The sequence below is a fragment of the Triticum aestivum genome, chromosome 1A, assembly GCF_018294505.1.
Source record: "Triticum aestivum cultivar Chinese Spring chromosome 1A, IWGSC CS RefSeq v2.1, whole genome shotgun sequence".
In the NCBI taxonomy this organism is placed as follows: Eukaryota; Viridiplantae; Streptophyta; class Magnoliopsida; order Poales; family Poaceae; genus Triticum; species Triticum aestivum.
The window spans coordinates 69,355,655-69,373,751 of NC_057794.1; positions in this window are offsets into that span (position 1 = coordinate 69,355,655).

Sequence of the window (18,097 nt, forward strand, 5' to 3'; positions counted from 1 at the left end):
CCACGGAACTCGTATATGGATCGCCTCGAGTGCTCGCTTATGATGAGCTTGAGCAAGAACACCTGCGACAAGACGACGCGCTGCTCCTTGAGGAAGATCGTCTTCAGGCTGCTGTACGAGCTGCTCGATACCAGCAAGCTTTGCGCCGCTACCATAGCCGCAAAGTTAAGGCCAGAAGCTTCGAGGAAGGCGACCTTGTTCTTCGGCGCATTCAGTCCGCCAAGAATTCCAACAAGTTGACGCCGAAGTGGGAAGGCCCTTATCGGGTGAAACGAGTCACAAGGCCCGGCGCTGTCCGCCTTGAGACCGAAGATGGCATTCCGGTGAGCAACTCCTGGAACATAGAACATCTTCGTAAGTTCTTCCCGTCGGGCGCGGTTGCCGGAACCCGTTCCGGCAACCACCTTTTGTACAAGTCTTGCCGCTGTTGCATGTAATCCTTTGTACAAAGCCGGGCGCAGATCCCGTGCATAAGTAAAACCCCATGTGCTCCGCACAACTTGTCCATTTCATGCATTAGTTTCTTTCTTGCATGCATTATCTGACACTTTGTGCAGCACTTACATCCGGTAAGCACTAACGAGCCGAAGGGCTCCATATCATTATTTTCTCTTCTTTCTTGTTTTTCTCAAACAAAGGAAAAGAAGGTTCCCTCGCACACAAGTTTGCCGGGGGGAAGGAGAAGATTATGGTATGGACCAGGCGTCGTTCAAGCAAAGTTTTGCCTTGCTGGGAAGCAAACGACAGAAAAGCTAAGTTGCCAAAGTTTGAGCAATCAGTTTTTAAATTTTTGAGTTATCTTCCTCGAACGACCCTGCTTTGTATGGAAAACCTGTGCGCGGAGGAACCAACTCGTGGCTAGTTGCGCCCTTACTTTGTTTCGAGTCCGCTCAACAACTTAAGTGTGCTGCATCTAGTCGCGACAAGGTTTCTTGTCGGAAGCAGCGCCGCCAGCAGGCTGCTGATGTTCCGCACTCAGCGCTCGCGGCTCGGGCGCCTGCGCTGACAAGTTCCCTAGAAGCGTAGGGTAAAAACATACAAAGGAAGGAATCTAGTAGAGGAAATAACATAGCAATTGATAACAGAAATAAAGTTATATTACAAGATAACTTGTCGCAGCTCTAACAGACTGTTTTCATAACATGATTAGCAGCGACAAGGGAAAAGAAGAAATGAGCGGCCTAGTCTACGCGATTGCCCTCAACCCTCTTGATCTCGCTCACCTTGTCCACAATGGGTGCGACAAGGGCCTTGAATGCGTCCCGATCGGCGTCTGGCGGCAAGGACTTGAGGACGTTGGTGAAGCTGAGGCCTGGATTGCGGAAGGCCACCTTCATCAGCACCTTATGGAGAACTCCGGCGCAGATTTTGCGCGACTCGTCGGCCAGCTACTTTGGGATCCTCTCCCGGAGCCGCTGGAGTGCCGTCGCCACACCCTTGAAGAACAGGCTGAGCTTGGCGCTGGGTTGGAGATTCTCGTCGAAGGGATACCCAAAGTCCTCCATCCCCAACTGCGCCAGCTCCTCGTCGATGACTGCGGCAATATTCACCAGACCCTCAGTCCAGTGCTCCACAGTATCTCTGAATGAGTTCTGGGTAACTGTGATGCTCTCCAGCAGCGCCGTGTCAGCCTTGACCTTCTCCGACAAGGTCTTCTCCCGCTCCTTGGCGGCCTCCAGCGTCTGCGTCAGCGTGGCCAGCTTCAACTCCAGGTCTGCATTGGAATCCTTGGCGGTGCTGAGCTCCTTGCCCCTCTCAGCGAGAAGACCTTGCAGCTCACCGTGGGCGGCAGCATCCTTCTCACGCTCACGCTTGAGCGCGGCAAGCTCCTTGCTGCTCTTCCCAATGTTGGCCTCCAGCTGCGCCACCTTCTCCTCCAGCTCTTTCTTGGCGGCCTCTGCGATTGCGGCAGCGTACTTTGCTTCCTTGAGCTCCCCGCCAAGTGCTTGCTCACGCTCGGCGAGCTTCTCCTCATAGCTGTCGAGGTTGGCCTTCCGCTGCACCAATTCGCCTTCTCGCGCGGATTGCTTCTCGGCGGCCAGCCTTTGTTCCTCCTCAGCTTCGGCCTTCTCAAGAAGGAAGGCCGTGCGCTCCTCGGCGAGTCGCTCCTGCTCCTGTGCCAGGGACCGGAGAGCTTCTTGATTGTGGCCCCGGAGCTCCTCCGCGCGCTTCTCCATATCAACTCCCGCCTTCGTGACAAGCGCTTCCCGGGAAGCCAGCTTGGCTTGCCGGGCGCGGTAGTGACAGCAGCTTCCGCAGCAGCTGCTCCTCCTTAAGCTCGCCACTGCTGCTGCTGGGCGCGTCGACCAACGACAGTCCAGCGGAGGCGAGCACTTCCTCATTGAAAGTTTCCCCCTCGACCGGCGCCCTAGAGCTTGACGCCCAGGGTAGCTTGATGAAGATATCGTCGCCGGCCTTCAAGTAGGCGCCGGGCTGGGGCTCCTCGGAGCCCGGCCCCGCAGCAGCGGCAGAGGGATCGGCGGTCGGCGCAGCGCCTGGCGCTCCTGCGGCCTCAGGGTCATCAGTGCGATCGCCCGACCCCTCGCCGGCTTCTGCGGCAGCCTTGGCGGCCTCCTCGCCGGCGGTCTCATCAGCACCGGCCCCTTCTTCATTGGCGGTGGCATCGTCAGTGCTGCCATGCGCGCCTTCCTCGCCGGCGCCCTCTGTCTCCATTGGCTCAGCAGCAGATGGGTCTGAAGAACGAAGAAGGGAGAAAAATCAATCAAAAATCCAAGAGAAGAAAATCAGAAGAAGAAGAACCCAAGGGAAAGTTTTTGGACAAGTGAATTACCTGTGCCAAGATCTGCAGTTGCGGCCTCGGCCGCCGCAGGATCGACGGTGCTGCCCCTTGCCAGAGAGCGCTCCCTTACTAGGAACTCCTCCCTTGGCGGCGTAGTCGAAGCAGATGGCACTTCGGGACCAGCTTCCGGGCGCTCCTGATATGGCTGCTCTGCTCCTACGCAAATTAACAATCAAGATATCAACAAAGGAAAAAGCACTCATGAGCGCCTGTCAGCGGAAAGCTAACTATGAACTTACGCTGGGGGTTGCGCTGGGGGCTGCTTTGAGGAGTGGTTGCCGGGTCCGTCAAGGTGGTCTCGGACTCACCCCCTGCTGGCACGGTGGGGTCATCTTCGATGACAATCACCGCGGCCTTGGCCCTCTTCGCCGCTCTCTGGGCCAGCGTCCTGAAAAGAAAGGAGTCCAGATTGAAGCAAGTCAGATACAAGATAAAAACAACAAGATTGAAGAACTACAAGAGCACCAAAGAAACTTACTCTTCTTCCTCCTCGTCGGAGCTGAGCGCGGAAAGATCGAAGTCCGGCTCCCCTCCGGTGCGGCGAGGCGGAGGAGTAGGATCCCTTGCCCGCTTGGCAGGGGCGGTGGCGGTGGCCCGGGAAGATCCCGCTCCAGCTGCCGCTGCTGCGTGAGGCGCTCCCGCGGCAACATTGCTTGCCGCGGTTGAGCATGTCGCACGGCTCGGCGGCTGTTGACCCGGCTGCCGCCCCGCTACGTCCGCGCCCCTGCGAAGACGCCTTCTTGGCGGGGCCGGGGGCTCCGCCTGCGGCAAGCTTTCTGAAGGCTCGGGCTCTTCCTTGCTGGCCTCGCTCGGCTCAGCTTCAGAGCCGGCAGGCTCTTCCTCGCCAATGAACTCCGCGCGCTCGGCGAGGTTTGCCGCTTCTGCCGCCTCTGCCTCCTCCACAGTGAACCCGAACACGCCCGCGGCAGCTGCGGCCGCAACCTCTTCCGCCCTAGTGGCGATGCGCTGCAGCACCTCGTCGGTGGTGTCACGGCACTTCTTCCAAGTTGTCGAAGAACGCTTGCACGACGTCATCCGCAGGCTCTTGGCAAGTTGGAACGATTCCGTGTGAATCGCACAACGGCATCATGGCGCGGATCCGGTCAAGTGAAGAATTATTGCACAATGGAACGACGCCCCTCGGCAGCGTGAATGGGTGCTGGGGATCGCGTTTGAACAACTCCAGGAGCATTGCATCCAGCTCCAAGACGGTGAAGTTGTAGTTGAGGCCCAGCCGCAGCCTCATGATGTCCGCCGAGTTCTTGAATTCCCAGGCGGGCCTCCCCCTCTCCTGCAGGGGGGCGATGCGACGGCGGAGGAAATCTGCGCCCACAGCGCCTATAGTGAGCCCGGCAAGCCTGAGGCGAAGGATCCTAGTAATGGCGATCTTCAGCCTCTCGTCTTCCGGGGCCACGTTGCTCCAGTCATTGCCGCGCACTATTGGAGCTTGGCGCACGGCGGTGAAGGGCTGCGGATTCTCCTCGATGATCCAGCACCACTCCGCTCTCCACTCCTCCCACTTGCTGCGGAGCTCACCCTCCAAGTACGCCTCCTTCTTGCCGACTCTCGAGATCCAGGCGATCCCTCCGGCAAGCGGCTCTCCTCTCTCTACTCGAGGTATGAAGAAGTGGCGGAAAAGGGCAACATTGGGGTGGAATCCGACAAAGTTTTCGCACAAATGTGCGAAAACTGCCATGGTCAGAATGGCGTTGGGGGTGAAATCAAGGAGGCGGAAGCCGTAGTGTTCATGATATCACAGAAGAACTCTGAGAAGGGCGGGCAGAGCCCGCAATAGAAGAACAGCGCGAAGAATGGGTGCCCGTTTGGAGCCAGCTCCGAAGCAGCGGCCGGGAGTACCCTCGTGCGCGGATGCGCCCGCGTCTCCGTCGCCCAAAAGAGGTAGAAGTACTCCCTCAGCTCCTTCACGCCGAGCTAGGGGGAGAAGATCGCCCGCTCCTTCCGCAGCGCCGCGAGCCGCTGCGCCTCAGCCGACTTCACGCCCTTTCCCTTATCGGCTTTCGGAGCCATGGCGGAGGTGGTGGGGGAGGTCGACGGCGTTGGTGATGCTGGTGGCAATGGGGGGCGGAGCGCTTCTCTCTCGGCTTCGAGAAGAAGGGGGGAGCGGCGGAGGTTCGTGAAGATGGAGTAGTAGCAACCAGCGAGGGGGAACGAACTGCCCCTGTTTCCTCTGCTTATAAAGAGGGACAGGGCGGACGTTTCGCCCTTCCGAATAAAGAACCACCCACGATCTCTCCCACGACGCCGCATTCAACGCGTGCCGTTAGGGGAGAGCACGGTGGATACGGAGTGAGATTCGGCGTGGCCCAGTCCACGTGTGCCCGTGTCCTGTCTTGGGCCTGGCCCAACAGCGCTCGGCACCGTGTCTGGCCCAGGCCCGGGGGCTCCTGTCGGTGTACTAGAATAGGGGTACCCTAGTACCCCGAACTTGTGCACGGGCAGTTGCAGCACCCCGTGGCAAGGCTTGCCGGGCGGACGCAAAGATCCCCCGTGGTTCCCTTGGAGCCATTCAAGAACAAAGTATTTAAGCTCAGGAGACAAGGCCCCGGCAAGAGGAGCTTGCCGGGAAGGCCAACCAAGGCACTCCAAGGAACTTGCCGCGACGTGCCACGCGCTCCGGCAAGGCAACAAGGCCCCGGCAAGAGGAGCTTGCCGGGAAGACCAACCAAGGTACCTCGAGGCCCGGTGAGCGACAAGCTTCCGGACCCGACAAGATAACAGCAGCGGCAAGGCGCTTGCCGCGGCAGGCGGCCACTCTGTGCCCGCGCTCCAGCGCATCCACCAACGTGTTGCTCTGGGGGCCTCTCTAGGCGCGCGTGGCGGGAGGCTGTGCAGCCAGCGGTGCGCAGTGGCATGCCAAGCTGACAAGATCGCCATCGTGGCGAACGGTGGCGCCCCTAACGGTCCTTTTCTGCACTATTTGGGCGACTCAGACGGGCATTTAATGCCCTTGTCCCCTGCCGTCAGGGTTAGGTAGGGTGCACTGTACAAGTAACTGTACCAACCACCTCACTTTTTACATTTGTACCCTTCTCTGCGTTGCCACCTGTCGGTAACCCCTTTAGCGTATAAAAGGAGGCCCATGCGCAACGTAGAGGGGGTTCGGTTCGCGAGGTTCGACTGGTTCGGAACCCAGACAAACACTACGCTCTATCTCTGGAGCAAGAGCACAAGATAATCAAACAAGCAGCAGTAGGAGTGTTATCTCTCCGGAGAGCTCCGAAGCTGGGTAAACTGCTCGTGTGCTTTGCCTCGATCTGCTCTTCGTGCGATCTCCGCCCCCCGCCGAACCAAAAGGGGCCCGGTCCGCCGGCCCCATAGGTGTTCGTGGATCAGTTTCCCCCGACATCTTTGGAGCGGCGGAGGTTCGTGAAGATGGAGTAGTAGCAACCAGCGAGGGGGAACGAACTGCCGCTGTTTCCTCTGCTTATAAAGAGGGACGGGGCGGATGTTTCGCCCTTCCGAATAAAGAACCACCCACGATCTCTCCCATGATGCCGCATTCAACGCGTGCCGTTAGGGGAGAGCGCGGTGGATACGGAGCGAGATTCGGCGTGGCCCAGTCCGCGTGTGCCCGTGCCCTGTCTTGGGCCTGGCCCAATAGCGCTCGGAACCGTGTCTGGCCCAGGCCCGGGGGCTCCTGTTGGTGTACTAGAATAGGGGTACCCTAGTACCCCAAACTTGTGCACGGGCAGTTGCAGCACCCCGCGGCAAGGCTTGCCGGGCGGACGCCAAGATCCCCCGTGGTTCCCTTGGAGCCATTCAAGAACAAAGTATTTAAGCTCAGGAGACAAGGCCCCGACAAGAGGAGCTTGCCGGGAAGGCCAACCAAGGCACTCTAAGGAACTTGCCGCGACGCGCCATGCGCTCCGGCAAGGCAACAAGGCCCCGACAAGAGGAGCTTGCCAGGAAGATCAACCAAGGTACCTCGAGGCCCGGTGAGCGACAAGCTTCCGGACCCGACAAGATAACAGCAGCGGTAAGGCGCTTGCCGCGGCAGGCGGCCACTCTGTGCCCGCGCTCCAGCGCATCCACCAACGTGTCGCTCTGGGGGCCTCTCCAGGTGCGCGTGGCGGGAGGTTGTGCAGCCAGCGGTGCGCAGTGGCATGCGAAGCTGACAAGATCGCCATCGTGGCGAACGGTGGCGCCCCTAACGGTCCTTTTATGCACTGTTTGGGCGACTCAGACGGGCATTTAATGCCCTTGTCCCCTGCCATCGGGGTTAGGTAGGATGCACTGTACAAGTAATTGTACCAACCACCTCACCTTTTACATTTGTACCCTTCTCTGCGTTGCCACCTGTCGGTGACCCCTTTAGCGTATAAAAGGAGGCCCATGCGCAACGTAGAGGGGGTTCGGTTCGCGAGGTTCGACTGGTTCGGAACCCAGAAAAACACTAGGCTCTATCTCTGGAGCAAGAGCACAAGATAATCAAACAAGCAGCAGTAGGAGTGTTATCTCTTCGGAGAGCTCCGAAGCTGGGTAAACTGCTCGTGTGCTTCGCCTCGATCTGCTCTTCGTGCGATCTCCGCCCCCCGCCGAACCGAAAGGGGCCCGGTCCGCCGGCCCCATAGGTGTTCGTGGATCAGTTTCCCCCGATACATACTTATGACACTTCTATGACGATAATTTTGACAAAACCCGGTATCATCATAGATGTGGTGGGCTCCTACTTCGATGACAAAAAATCATGACAGAAAATGGACTTTTCATCCTGGGCGGGCCGGAGACGCAGTTGCATGTCATTCTTTGGACCGTCGATGATGGAAAAAACCATGGTAGAAGCGAGGGTGAGGAAAATATCGGGGTGTTCCCAGTTACGGTGGGTGGTCGGGGCCGAGCGATGTGCGTTTCTCTCGTACACACACACGCGTGGGTGCGAGGCATTGGGCTCTAACTAAACCCGAGCAAGGCATTGGGCTCTAACTGAACCCGAGCGATTGCACTACAGGCTATGTGTTACTGAACCCGAGCGATCGATCGATGGCTGTTAACTAAACCCGATCGAGCGATTCCTTCGCTACTGCTGCTAACTGAAGCCGATCGATGCTGCCTCTGGATGAATAGTGAGTGTTGTTGGAGGGGGGGGGTGGATGAACAGTTCCCGGTGGGGGTGGATGAACAGGACGCCATGGTGTTGCCTCTAGATGAACAGGACCTCAATCGATCGAGCCGGTTGGGGCTGGATGAACAGGACCCCATGGAGGGCTGGATGAACAGTAGATGGTGGAGGGCTGGATGAACAACAGCCCATGGAGGGGTGGTTGAACAGGAGCCCGTGGAGAGGGTTGGTTGAACAGTAGTCGGTGGAGTAGCGCGCGGTGGAGGCTGGATGAATAGGAGCCCGTGGATGAACAGTCGCAGGTGGAGGCTGGAGCAGGTCGACGGTGGATGAATAGTAGCCCGTGGGGGCTGGAGGGGGTCGAAGGTGGAGATGAACAGTATCCTGTGGAGTCCCGTTTTGCGGTACGCCACACCCCTCCCGATGAATAGGACCCCCGTTTCGACCGTAGCGCTCCAACACAAGTCCGTTTCCTCCGTTTTGCGGTACGCCACACCCCTCCCGATCAACAGGACCCCGTTTCGACCGTAGGACGTCCAACACAAGTCCGTTTCCTCCATTTTGCGGTACGCTAGACCCCTCCCAATGAACAGGATCCCGTTTCGACCGTGGCCGGTCGAACACAAGGCCGTTTCCTCCGTTCTGCGGTATGCCATGCCTCGTTTCCATCAGCTATTCCGTCCAAGCCGGTTGGCTCCCACGCGTTCCATTGCCTCCTGATGAACACGACGCATTCCGTTGCCTCCCCATGAACACGACGACGACCCAGTTTCTCCATTCCGACCCAACCATGTACACGAGCCCTAGCCGTACATATGCGCGAGTAGGCGTTCGAGACCCCGCCCATATGTACGTACGTGGCCGTATTTTCTTTCTTGCACACTGGCCGCTGTACGTACGTGTACATGCTACATGCGCGCCTCTACTACGACATGTGCGCGCTCTACATCGACCAGTATGTACGTACACGTTCGCGACCAGAATGACAACACTACGTATGCTTCGACCAGGTGTGTCCAACTATCAGGCACTTCCTTGCGTGCGAAGATATAGCTGGTGGGTCCCAACAGTCAGGGGGCGAATCGGTTTTTTGCCCAGACGCACTTCCTTGTGTGCGAAGATGTAGCTGGTGGGTCCCAGCAGTCAAGAGGGAAATGTTTTTTTCACAAAATACGGTGGCCCATCCGGTGGGTCCCCGCTGTCAGGTGCAGGAATAATTATTTTGCGCATAATAAGGAGGCACTTCCTTGCGGCTGCCGTGGACCCAGCTGTCAGCCTCTCCACGTATAGTACTCTTCCGATGGAAGTCAGTCGTTGACCACATTGACCACGCCGCACCGAGAGCACCAAGGCGGTGGATGACGGCAAGGCCTAGGAAGGGGACGACATGGAGCTAGGGAAGACGCGGCAGTGGATGCCCACGCGGAGAGGAGTACGAGGGTTCACTGGTTTGACTACGGTGTGAGGCTGCCATCGCCGCAGAATAACAGGGGGTGTGGGTGAGTAGAGGGATGGCCTGGCCAGCGGTGGGAGTAGTAGGGGGCGGTGAGGCCTCCACGGCATCACAGCCGGCCACAGGAGGCAGGAGCAGGCGGCACGACCGATGCTGGTTTGGGCGGCTGGAGCAAAAAGACCAAAGGTTGAAGAAGCGCTACGGCCGTTGGATGGACATCGTACGGTCATTGGAGCTAGAATCGTTCATATGTTGACTAAGTTGACAAAGCCCTCTGTCCCCATCAACTTAGTAGGCCCACAAGTCAGCCTCCCACTACGGTGGGTCCCAGCTGGCAGGGGGTATTCATTTCTTTGTGCGCAATAAGGTGGACCTCCTTGCGTGCGAAGATATAGTTGGTGGGTCTGACCTGTCAGCGGAGGGAACATTTTTTTTTCATGAAATACAAAGGCCCTTTCGGCGGGTCCCAGATGTCACATGGAGGAATCATTATTTTGCACGTAATAAGGAGGCATTTCCTTGTGTGCAACTATGGACCCAGCTGTCAGCCTCTCCACGTACAGTCCACTTCTAATGGATTTCGTTCATTGACCACGTTGACCACGCCGCATCGAGAGCACCAGGGCGATGGACGACGGCGAGGCCTACGAAGGGAACGACAAGGAGCCGGGGAAGACACGACAGTGGCTGCCCACACCGTGGAGAGTACGAGGGTTGACTGGTTCGGCTACCGTTGCCGAAAAATAACAGGAGGTGTGGGTGAGTAGAGGGATAGACAGGCCAGGGATGCGAGTATATGATGGGGCCGTGAGGCCTGCCCGGCAGCACAGCCAGCCACGGGAGGCGGGAGCAGGCGGTTCCGACGTCGCTGGTTTGGGCGGCTGGGGCAGGAAGATCAGAGACTGAAAGAGCATGATTGCCGTTAGATTGACATCTAACGGTCTGACGCTGGTAGAGTCGATTGTTGATTAAGTTTATTTTTTGAGAAACCTTGTGTATGCATGAACTTAGTAGGCCCACAAGTCAGCCTCCAAATCTGTGGCAGACAACATAGAGCCCATTTGCTATTTTTAATAATTTGCAGCCCATTTGCTAATTCTTAAGTAATTTATTACAACCCAGTTTCTGCCCAGGACCATGGTCAAAAAGTTCAACCTTATTTTGCACATTTCGGTGGAGTCCGAACTTTTGTAATCCTGAAATGATAAACATTTTTAAGAACTTATTGATTTGCCAAAAAAATCGTTTTGTTTTTGTAAGCAAATAAGACATGGGACAATTGAGTTGGTTTAAGGGAAACCTAGTGGTAAAAAAATCAGCGCTGGGAGGGGAAACAAAAAAATTAGGATGTAAATATGAAAAGGGAATTTTATGTATTTTCAATATAATGATACGTGTATATGAAGTAGTAAAACTATAGGTAGAGATTAGAAAACGGATGTAGGACATGCGTTTCAAGAGTAAAATAGAACTGGGCTATGTGTTTGATTCAGTAAAAAAATTGCATGTGGATGTTGTAAGACAAAATATAACTAACACTGGCGGGCCAGAGGCTAGTAGATACATGCTGGATCTCTGTGCCCCGTTGTCGTCATGGATTGGGCCTGTTAAAAACAAAACCAAGCCTGGGCAGTCTACAGCCCAGTTGAAACTTGCTCGACCTGAAAAAACAATATACGTGCTCAATAAATAAGAGAATTCTGCAAGTACAGACTGATAACATGGGATGCAGCAGGGATATTGTTTTTTCATCGTGATAATAAGTGCATGCACTTGTTTCAAAAAATTTGGAGAACTGGGAATTTGAACGGCAGGTGCTTATGCTACCCATCAAATAAAAATCAGGTGTCTGAAAATTCGCTTCGAAACAAATGATTCAGCTTTATATCAATGTCGACCCTCAGCATGATGGTTGGAAGCAAATGCCAAGTTCATACCAAAATATCGTTAACAACAATACCAACTTGCGAGCGACAAGGTAGTACAAGTACCAATACCAAACTAACTTATAATCTTTTTACTCCTGGCCCTAGTGTTTGTCTGGTAGAAAATCTTGCAGAGGACCAGCTCCCGCTCCTTCTCTTGCTCCAGGTCCCCGAGGTGGTACTGGTGCATCACCCAGTTGGTCCTCTGTTGGTCGAAGTTCTTGTTGGTGTGCATCACCAGAACCTTTTTGCTGCCCGTCTACCGGCCGTTGACCATCACCGGCAAGGTATTGCCGGTGTTGTGCCACATCGCGTGCATGCCACACTCCGACTGTATCTTGCGACGCGTCCACGTGCCCCTTTTGAACGCCCTGAAATTGTGCTGGAAGAAATGCTTGCTTAGGCCACTCAGTGTGATACCTGCAATATTGTCGAATACAGGTTTTAGTGTACGTAGTTGGCATTTTCATAACATCTTTGGCATGTTGCAGTCACTTGTTTTTTATTAACTGTCAAATTGTAATTGCTTCACTAGGTCTGCGTCTAAAAAGAAAAATAGAGCTATAAACAAAGGAATATGTTTGTGCAAGTAGATGGCCGATTGGTGTCTTACCTGGAAGTTTCTCAGGATGGGTGTAGCATATGTCGTGCTCGCTGTTGATGGTTGGTATGAACAAATCAATGAGAGGGTGAGATCTCGCGCTGTCAGCACTCACTTTGGCCTCGAGGTGCTCGATCAGCTCCTGATCTGTGGGATCGAACTTGATGCCAGCCGGTAGCACCGGCCAATCCTTCTTCGACTTGCATCGGTTAATTCTAGTTATATGGTACTCAATGTATGATCAATCGACTGTTTTAAGTGAATGATGAAAGATTTCGACAGATAAGTGGTACTCCAAATCTGAAGTCCAGAATACCCGAACACGCCGCCGGGATTCTTGTGTCACCTCACGCACAACGTGTTGTCATGTCAATTCAATGTGTAGACATGATGAATAATTTGACCGACGTATACTAGTACTGGTACTGTACTACTTACTAGTCGTATTTAGTGTCACATTTTAACCATAGGTTTAACTAACAAGTAAGACAATGATGAGTACATCCTGCATCTCCATCATCATTATCAGTACATCCTGCGCAGGTGAGTTAGGATGCACTTGATCCCAGAAAGGTATCTATCCTTCAAACCAGAGGAGTGCTTCAAACTAACAACAGTACATAATATCCAACAAAAGAGGGTCATGCTATAGCAGCAAAATACATGGCTCAGTCTAGATATCAGTACGAATCAAGTTGTGCATATTTGCTGTTGGCATGAACCACATCGCCGCATGTCGGGTTTGCAAAAGCCATCCATCGCATGGAAGCTTGATGCCTTTCACACACTGAAGATTATCTGGCAACAGGCCGTGTCGACGAATCTCTGGATATGGTGATTCATGAAACCCATGGTATGATGTGTAAACACAGTCCCCCCTGGCGAATGGAAGTTTCATAGCACAGTAATCATCACCGGTGATATGATCGATGATTGGTTGGATGATCGGATAATTGAGCCCGAGGAACATGGAGTGGTTGTCGAGGCTGCAAACCCGCCTCCAGTTGAATACGCCTGGCCCAAGGGAGTTGGGATCTTTCTCGAACATGAAGCAGCCATAGCCATCAATGTCACGAATGCCCCATGCATTGTACTGCATGTGGTTTGATGTAATGGTTTGGTCAATTTGGTACGTGTGAATGAGCATCAAATGACCGCCGTCAGCTGAATGAGCAATAAACCACCACCCATCGGCTGGTATGATTCCAGGTCCTGGAATTATGAAGGCCAGCGCATTTGCGTCTGTAGCAACAATTCAAATTGGAAACCAAAAGGACAAAAATAAACAATCATGTTCAGAGTATGTGTGGAATTAAGATTATTATAACAGTGACACATATCATAGACAGAGAATTGCAATGTCGTGGTCATAATCATACCCCAAGTTAAAAAAAGCCAATGGCTTTCATATTCTAGCAATATGTCATGGTTCAAACATCATGTAACAATGAGAGGAAAATAGGTATGACAGAGCCTACTCATATTCTACCATAGCTCTTACTACTACTGTTCTCATATCAACTCTAAGCAATAACATGCGTTGTTATAAAAATCTTGGAAATGAGAGTAACATATAGCAATCATGATGTTATGCTCATAATATCTATTCTAACAATCATTAGATGCCAATTGTTCTCATATCAACTCTAATAATAACATGTGTGGTCATAAAAATCTAGGAAATGAGAGGAACATATAGCAATGATGTGGTTATAGACATACTATCTATTCTAAATTTGTAACAATGAACAGGTAGTCGTATTCATAAGGTAAAGATGAGATGAGATAGAACAATTACACGACGATAGATTCCACCAGTATAGGCAGCCAATCTGTGCGTCGACCGCGTAAATGATGCCATCGTGCACTATAGCATCAGGCAGAAATGTTGCCTCAACAGGATTGATGATGAGCCATAACCATGTACGGCGACCGGATTCCAGATAGACTAATCCCATGTTGAAGAAGGCAATGAGCTTGTAATCCATGTAGTCTTCTGATGGTGTGGGAACTTCGCAGATTACAACTTTCAGCAAACAGAGGTCGAGCCAAAAGCTTGACGCGTCTCATGCGTAGTAGGCAGGAGTGTCCGGCGGGTCACGAGGCTCAATGGCGGCAGTATCCAACGATGGAAGGGTGATCTCTCGCTGGGTGTAGATATCCACGAGACACCATGGGCTACTGGATTGTTGGATGAGGACGATCCAGTTGGCCTTCATGCCCGTCCAGTAGTGGCCGCGCATGAAGGACTAGTGGGCGCGCGGGTAGTGGTAGCATGTCGAGGGGCACTACGGCAACCTCTGTAGGATCGTCAAGTCGGTGTCTGGGCCACCTGCGAGGATCGGGCATCAGCAAGCAGGGTGTCTTGAAAAGAGCCGGCCGGTTGCAGACGAGTAGATGGTACAAAGACACAGAGCATGCGGCCAGACGGACGGTGCTGAGTAGGTCCATACGATTACAGATCTACTCCAAGAGAACATCGGGGAGGGAATTCCAATCGCGGCTCTGCGTGCCAGTCGGTTCTGCCATTGGGGTTTCGGTGACTGCGGGCCAGCGGGGAAGTGGATTCAGGCGGGCGAGCGAAGAAGCTTCTCCTCGTGTGGCCGAGCAGTGAGCGGGGGGATATGGTACGCGCGAGCTACCAAGGAAGATAGCGCAGGCGAGCGAGCAGTGAGCGGGGGGAAATGGTGTGCAGCCGACGATGGGGATGAGAGGAGGAAGAAGAAGAGAGGAGGAAGAAGAGTGGAAGACAGGGAAGAAAGTGCATTAAATCTCAATTCTACTACCACTACCAGGATATACTGTCCTTCGGAGTGTAAATAGTTACACCGATGACATGTGGGTCTAACACAAGAGGGCCCATATGTCAGTTAATGGAGGACAGAGGCGTGCTCTACTGGCAAACATGATGGCAGTACTGGGTAAGGCTGATTTAGTAACACCAACACGCTAGTTCAGCTTATTAATTAAGTGTCCCATCTGCTGCTGCGTGTATTGTCACTTCACTGCGAAGACTAGTTGAATAGTTCTCTTTGACCGAGATGGGGAATAATGGATCGCGAAGACTTCCTTTCTACATTATCCCTATGCCTCTACGCTCACTTCACTCATTTTGCTCCTTACGTAGTCACTTGTTGAAATCTCTAGAAATACAAATACTCCGTATTTGGGAACAGAGGGAGGATTTTACTCTGTATTTTGGAACACAGGGAGTATCACCATATGGAGGGAACATAGGAAGCTTGAAATATGAACATGTCAATGGGAGGGAGTAAGCCCCATTCATGCATGCATGCAACATGCAACACTCACACATACACATGGACGCACGCAACACTCACGCACCCATGTGGCACACAGCACATGACACAACACACACGCTCACACTCAAGTGCTCAACCTACTCCCTACGTCTGTGAAAGACTTTACATTTAGAGATTTACACATTGACCAGGGCATAATTAATGCCCACAATTAGCAGAATTATGTGTGCATGCGACCATTGAGAGAAGAAGATTAAATGAAGGTCGTTGCATGCTGTAATTAAGGATAGACACGTAGCCTATACCTAGAGCACAAGTTGGTGCATTAGTCAATCAATATTGATTTAGATTAAAGGCTAAATGCATTGGAAGTGTAGATGTACTACACTCTTTGTTTTTTAGCCGATGTACACTCTTTGTTGGAAGATTGAGGGAGTACACGTGCATGCACTCACATACACATCCAGGGTGGTTCACGCGCAAGGGTTGGACTCCTGTCGCACCTGCGTAAAGTTTTGTTTAACTGATTTCTTTGCTCTGCAACTGACAGGTGGGACCCAAAAACCAGGTGAAAATTTAACCAGTCAACAAAGTGCCACGTCGACTATGTGTCCGGTCAGTAGGGTGCAATACAGTGCTCTACGATGAGCTAGTGATCGTATAATCACCGCAAAACTATATATAGTGACCGTAAAGAGCGTATTGTTACATACGTTGACCGCCAGTGTATTTTTCTCATTTCAAATTAAGCCATATTAACCGGAAAGGACGCAGTATGGATTAGTACTAGTACTGCTTTCATGTGTCCTGTCAACTCGCTGAACAAGGAGAAGCTTGCTTACTACGCCTCTCCCTCGCCCACACGCGCGGTGGTTCACAGGACAAGGAGAGGGTTTTGACTACAGCGCCCTCTCCCTCTCCCTCTCCCTCTCCCTCTCCCTCGCGGTGGACGTGCAGCAGTTCAATCGGTGTCAGGTTGCCAGAAGCATATTGTATTGTAGTATCATCATTGTTGGACCTTCCGAAGAGGTGAAGAGCCAAGTGCAAGGTTCACACGAGCACGAACTGTTGAACCTCCCGAAGAGGCAAAAGAGCCAAGCGCAAGGTTTTATAGGAGTTGTCGTCCTAGTAGGAGTGTACTACAACTATAGCGAACGATGCTACTGTATGATGCCGCCACGTCACATATATCCAAAGCTGTGCCACCTTTTTTCTCAAAGAGCATGTTGGAGCCCATGTAACAACCACACAAGTTGCACGTACACATAACACATTTACTAGTAATAAATTCTAAAGGACAAATGCCAGTATGCCACACAAGTTCATCTCAAATTCATGTAATAAATTTGTGCACGACTAGTCTACATATATTCATAGCGCTACCGTTCACAATTTACCGTACTCCACTTACACGTTATAGATGGGCTACATGTCATCCTCCAGGTTCCAGTCCCAGGTGTTCTTCATGGATGGCACGATCCATAGCGATGGGCAATGGGAATCATTGTCGCAACTTTCTAGTCCGGTTCCACACGATGGAGACTCATCCAAGCTGAAGCGGCATAAATCAGGGATAGCGTGTCCCAGCATGTCGTTCATCCGGCGGTGCGCACTGAAGACACAACCATGCTTCATGAATGGCAGGCCTTCCATGTCGTGCACGGAAGGTGGCATCCGCTTCACAATGGGGTAGCTGTCCCCAATGAAAAGCGGGTACTCTCCAAGAGTGTTCCTCGGCACCCACGTAGCATCACGGGGGTCGAACTCGGCGCTGTTCATCTGGTACACGCGGCATCTCAGATTCGGACACATGGTGACGTACATAGTCAAGGTCCATGCATAATAATGTTGTGCTCAAATATGGCGGTCAGTAATACTGTGCAGCAAATAGTACTACTCCGGTATAGAGGAAGTAAAATAACCGGCTTATTATATATAGCCACTCTTGGCTACATGGATGAGATAGTAAGACATGGAAAAACAAAAATGGTGGTAGCTAGTGGGTTCAAGTCTTCAAGGGCCTAGCTAGCTATACGCGTCCTCCAAGGTAAAAGTACTCCTAATAGTACATAAGTAGAGTACTAGTACAACAATGAAAGAGAAGGTGAGAGGGTTAAAAAATGGAATACCTGGGTAGATGGTGACGGTCCGATCGTGGTAGATTGTGTGACCATGTTGCACATTAGTGGTACCATGGGTAACGACTGCTAAGATAGTTGATCCCAATATGCCAAAGTCAGCTACAAGGTTCCAGGTTAGACCGAATCGTGGATGCAAATGCACATCCAGGATCGGCGATCTTATTTTGATCGCGGGATGACTGGTCGCTGCAAAATAATGGAGTACCATTAGGGATGCAAATGATGATTTGTGCATTCCGTTTGTAATCTCCCGTACTGTAGGATGGCAACCAGATGAAACAAGTCCCCTGGCTTGTCACCGTAAAGATGCGGGCTAGATGGCGCACGACGTCTTCGAACGTGTAGGGGTACAAATCTGCCGCCGCCAACATGCGCCAGCCTCTGCTATTATTGCCTCTTACATTGATGGCAATCCTTATGTCAAACACCGCAATGAGATAGTAATCATCGTAGCCGTGTCACTTTGTCGGCGGGTCCACAATTGCTATATTATTCAATCTCATGTAGGCATCATCATACGTATTCAAGACCAGCCAGTCCGGAAGGCCGATCCCAATGGTGGAGAAGGGGTCTACCGGAACGGCCCCACTGCTGTGGATGTTGTGCAAAATGATGGTGGTATCCGGCTGGAGGTATGCAAGCCAATCTTTGTTGGCACTGATCCAGACCTATATATAAGACAGTGGGCAGCGGAGAAATTACGGGATGGAAATGGAATAACTAAGTACTACATGATCAAACTCCATTACTGACCTGCTCATTAGACAAAATCCGACTACCTCTCAACGTCGGCAACTCTAGCGGAGTCAACGTGCAACCATGGCCAGGGAGCGG